Below are 6,000 nucleotides of genomic sequence, written 5' to 3'. Positions count from 1 at the left end.
TAGGCAGATATAGCTATCAATTGAATAGACAAATCAGTAAACCAGTATATACATTTAGATGGTTGAAAACAAGACAAAAAAAGAAACAAACAAACAAAGACATTTCTCAGAACATTCTGGGATTTTACTTTCCAATGGTAGGATAGTGCTGAGCTTATCAGTTACTTTTATATGATGTTTCTTATGATCTAAAAACAGTATGACAAGGGTTATCAGTTATGGTGTCTGGAAAGTAGTCTCTAAGGTGACTGACATAACACAGGAAAAGTAAAATAATCTTCTATAGATAGCAAGTTAAATTTGCTAAACTGGAGGCTGAGAATTTAAGTTTGAGTATTTCCATCTATCTTGCTTCTTATATATCCTATATTTTCCCACTTTTTTGAGCAGCAAGAATAGATCACTTTCATTGTTACTGTTTAGGGAATACTTATGAGTGTTTTATCAGAAAGTTGATACACTTTAAATGTAAAATGTTAGAAGATTTGTAGGCTTTCCAAATATCTGATTGCATGTTGGTTAATATTTCTTCCCAAGGAGAAAGCAATACCTAATTTAAAATAGAAGTTATAATAGAATTAATGTTTGCTTAATAAAAGTGCTTCAAAGCTATTCTGTATTAACTGAAAGATATATTTATTTATCCCCAATTAGCTCCCACGTGAGGTTCTGATGGAAGGTAGTTTTGCCTGTGTATGCTTAAACAAATTATTTGCTCACTTATTTCAGATTACATAGGGTAATAATGGCTATGACCACTTCAAAGGCCAGCTAGTGACCCTGAACTGTGGCCAAAGTATCTGAGTTGCCTATTTCTTAATATAAATTATTGAATAAGACAATTATACTTAATGCAAATCAGGCTTAGCCTAATGCACAATTGCAAATGGTAAAGAATTGAGTCCAGTATCTTTTCACAAAAAATAGCCTTGTATGTTGCTTTTTATGTTTTGTTTTTGTTCTGCAGATGCAGAATTGGATTAATCATGATTCTTGGGTCATGATACACTTTCATTGTTGGCCCATTCATAGTATTCTTTCTTCCCTTTCTCCCTTCTTTCTCTCCTTCCTTCCGTTCTTTATTACATGTATTAGTTTTCTTTTTATAGTGAAACAATCATGTACAAATCCAAAACAAAACTTAGGAAATCTTACACAATAACTTACACCTAATATATGGTTGATCTTGGCTAATCTGTTCCCCTGCCTTCTGCTAACTTGTTAATATTATCCTGAAATGTCTCATGGCTTACTACATGTCTCTTTTATAGAGCTTATCACATGTATATGCATCCACAGACATATATTTTCATTTTTATTTTTAATTCTATAAAATGGGTTGCATGTTGTATGTAATCTTTTTTTTTCACTTTTGAACCATATTGCTATATATCACTGTAATTTAACTACTGGATAGTATTTCATCTGATAAAGGTAATACAGTTTACTCATCCCTCTAATTCATGAGCATTAAAGAGTTTGCTATTACAAACAGTGATGGAATATTCTTTAATTAATAAATGTTCCCTCTTGTACTTATGGAGGAGATTCTTCTGGGTAACTACTTAGGAAGGCAATTACTATACTATAGGGGACATCTATATTTACTATGGATATTTATCCAGCTTTAGTAGTCATTATTTAAAACTAAATTAAGAAAGGAAAACGAATAGGAAGTCTTTTTTCTTCAATGACTTTTCAAAAGTAACATGATCTATTTTTGACTTGAAAGAGTTCAACAGTAAATAATGTAGAAAAATTACTTATAAATGGGTGTGCTTGTACCTTGAGAAGCTCATTTTGTCATAATGTCTTTCATTTCCTTTACTCATTGAGATTAATTGTAAATAAAATGTCATACTGACACAGTTATAACCCTATATTTGGCAGGTGTATGATACCACAAGGAGATGAATAAAGGTCAATTTTATATGGAAATATTGAAAATGTTTTCTCCATTATAAAGAACAACTTTCAGGGAAGATGACGTCTATATTCATAAATCTATCACTTCTTGCCTTATTAACTTTTATTAAATTGTTAGATTTTCAGTATTTCCTGCAATGTGACATACTGCTTTTGTATTATCTCTACCCACTTTAACACATTCACAATTACTACGATGCCAGTAATTTTATTTCCAAAACTGAAATTGGTGAAAGTCAAATCATGTTGCATCCCCTGGCAGCAGGGATCAAGACTAACTCTTTATTATGTAATTGTCTATTCAGTGTATTCTGCTTGTAAACACTGCGTCTACAATATATGTTTTGTGACATTCTAATGAATTTTTCATATTTCCTCTGAATAGCAGGTTGACTTGATGATAGTCCTCAGACTATTAATAAATTCTGCCACCATTCTGCCATAATTGATCCCATTTACTGCTATGTTTCCTTTGCCCCATTTTGAGGAGAAAATATAGATAAATTTGCATATAATCCCTTTGAATACACAAAATTTGCTATGAATTACTCTCTGTATTGTTCAGCAAAAGTATCCATGAGCGGATAAAGGCTTATCTGTTTTTTGAGTGATTAAAGGTTTGAAGCAGACACAGTAAACAGTAACTGTTGAAAGTGAAGCAAAAGTAAACTAAGCTCTCATTTCTTATCCTTATGTTCATATGCTGAGGCTCTTCCCCATTTTCGTAACTTCCCTTTCTCTTGAGTTGGAAAAAAAGATGGGGGCCTAAAAGAGTTCCAGATTTGTAGAATAGTGGAGCAATCAGTATTGGACTGCATCAGCTGTCTGGTTCTTCTTTCTTACTACGAAATGCACCTCATAGGAAATGATAATTGAAAGCACAGCATCATTCATTCATTCATTTATCCAATAGTCAATCAAAACTATACATAAATATATAAAACCTAAATCATTCTTTCCACTGTGTCTGAGCAATACACATAACCTCAAGACATTCTTTTCTCTAAACATTATTTTATTTTAGAGACTAAAGGAAAAGACATACATGACAACTTTGTCACCTACAGGCTGTGCAACACTTGATGCAGTTCTTCAGTAACCTAGTTAAAAACTATAACAAGTTATGGTTGTCAAGGGTGGAAAAGGTTTGAAATTTCTATTGTCAGTCTACATATTACAAATGAGTTGAGACACCCAAGTTCATCTGTAAGGAGGGTAACTAAAAATGGAATATATTTTTTTCACAAAAATAATTTTATACATAGTGATGAGGTTTTTCATCAGGACATAAAGTCAGCTTAATTCATGATGAACTTAATGTACCTTGTAGTGTTATTTGATTTATAACTACCCACAATTGGCAACTTTTTTTTCCTAAAGAAAAAAATATTTTCTAAATTTCAATTCATTCTTCACCTAGGCAACAGCATCTAGAAACAAGATAACTACAAGAGAGAATACATCTGCCTATATGACTAGATTTGCAGATTTGTATTCAGTTATAGTCCCTGTGAAGGAAAGGAAAGGAGAGTCGCCTGGACTGGAAGTCATCAAGGGTGCTTCAAACTTATATTCACTCACTACTTGGGTGCAAATCATTCACAATTTGGAAAATTGTTCCCCATTGCAAAATATGCTTCATCTTTTCTAACTCCCATGTGTGACAGAGAATGAGGAAACTAATAGTAAGTTTAGAAATTAATACAGCAATGCAGTCAACAACTATTGATCATTTACTATGTTCCAGAAACATAGCACAAACCTACGCTAAACATCAAGATTTAAGTTTTGAAATACTCTTCCAGTGGCGGGTGCGGTGGCTCACACCTGTATAATCCCAGCACTTTGGGAGGCCGAGGTGGGTGGATCACGAGGTCGAGATAGAGACCATCCTGGCTCACAAGGTGAAAACCTGTCTCTATTTGTAAAAATACAAAAAATTAGCCATGTATGTTGGCACACACCTGTAATCCCAGCTACCCTGAAGGCTGAGGTGGGAGAATTGCTTGAACCTGGGAGGCAGAGGTTGCAGTGAGCCTAGATCACACCACTGCACTCCAGCCTGGGCAACAGAGCAAGACTCCGTCTCAAAAAAAAAAGAAAGTTTCCAAAATGTTCAAAGTGTAGTGGCCAATATCAAGTTTACACATATTAATTTTATTTAAAAAGTAGTTGTAGTTCAACCAATCAACTGTGTGAGTCAAGCTTACTGTTTCATCTTTCTGACATTGTTTTATCATCTATAAAATGAGGATAAATGAACTTGAAGGGTTTTTCAGTTGAAAAATTGAGTGGACTGCCAATGAAATTGTGAATAAATGAAATCACATGGTCCAAGGGCTGTGCAGAATTCAAATTCAGTTCAGGCAGGTCAGATTGGGAGATGGTGGGTGTGTGGTAGCTTATGCTTCAAAGAACAGTGGACTTTAGTGCAAAGTAACTAAAAAAGTTATAGTTCACATGAGGCCTATGTTGACTGATGCAGTATTAGCTAGTGGCTGGAGTATCATTGGATGCTGAGAGAACTGAAGAATAAAATACTGCAAGCATGTTCTAGCTATGTTCTGGAAGGCACTCATAGGAACAAAGAAGGGTAATAGGACAGTAGTTCTATAGGTATATTAGTTAGGGATCAGTGGGTCTAAGCTACAGAAACTGTCTTTGGTTAACATAAGCAGACAAGTTATAGCTTTGCTTAAAGAACAACTGTGGTAGCTCATAGATTCAACTGGAAAGCTGGAAGATCATATTTGGAAAAAGGCAAGAAGCAGGTATCTCTGAGGGCTTAGCAGCAAGAACTACTCAACAATTTCATCATCAGTGTGTTGCCATCATAAAGGATGACCTACAACTGATTTCAGTGATTCTGCACAGGATTGACATTCCAGAGAAGGAGTTTCCAAATGGCCTAGCAAATATGTGAACACTTCTCAACTAGAAAAAAACAGCATCTTGATTTTTCAGCCTTAAAGAAGACTGTGCATAATGGGCAAGAAAATTCACAAAAGGAAATTAGGATGTTATTTCCAAATCCACTATCCTTAGCCAGAGCAAGGGCCAGGATCCATATTCATGGAGAATTGGAATGGTAACAAGGAGCTAGGGCAGGAAGCCTGGGCATATGAACCTTGCACAAAGAATTGTCACCTAGGCTGTAGGCACCTGAATTCTATTCCATGGCTCCCTCACTGGTAGGAAAGAGAGACCTCTTTCCTAAATATACCACTGGTTCCAGATCTCGCCAACTGAAAACCTCTGAAGGACTGATTCATCTCTGGCATACTAACAAGTTAAGTGTATAATTAAGCACTTTCCACAGTTTCAAGCACACAGAAATTATGAGTAACATTAACATTAATGTTGATATAACATTATTATAACATAATCATCGTAGTTGCCATTAAACATAGGTTGAATGAGAAGAGATTCAGGGAGAGAAACTATTTCAGTATGGTTTGGCTTTAAGTCCACTTAGAATTCAGGCAGAATACTTGGAACAGGAGAAGATATGAATACATAAAATTTAATACTGTCTCTGACACTATCTCTGTGACTCTGGACAAGTCACTGAACCTCTCTGCACCTGCTTCTTCCTATGTAAAATGGAATTAATAGGAATAGTAATACTACCTATTGTATAGGGTTGTTATTAGAACTGAATGAGATAACACATGAAAAGTGCTTGGGACAGTGCCTGATACATAATAAACTTCATATAAGTGTTATCTCCTTTTCTTAGTATCATTATTATTACTTTAGAGTTCACAAAGTGCTTTTCACATATATTAATTTCATTCATGCAAACAATTCTGTGGTGAAGGTATTCTTCTTTAAAATTTTAACAATAAAAAATAGATATTTTATTTTTATGATATGGATAGTGATACTCTCATCTTTTAACTGTGAGTCTATTCTACTAGACCTTGTAGATATATACAAAATTATATCACTGAAGGACCTCCATGGAGACAGAAAAAAGACAAAACTCCCCAATTCTGGGTAATAACATTTAATAATAATTGATAGTTACATTTAACATTTAATAATAATTGGTAGTTATATTTCACGATTTTA

Source organism: Pan troglodytes, chromosome 5 (assembly GCF_028858775.2).
Source record: "Pan troglodytes isolate AG18354 chromosome 5, NHGRI_mPanTro3-v2.0_pri, whole genome shotgun sequence".
NCBI classification, from domain to species: Eukaryota; Metazoa; Chordata; class Mammalia; order Primates; family Hominidae; genus Pan; species Pan troglodytes.
The sequence above is the reverse complement of the archived record's forward strand: the minus strand, read 5'-3'. Positions refer to the sequence as shown.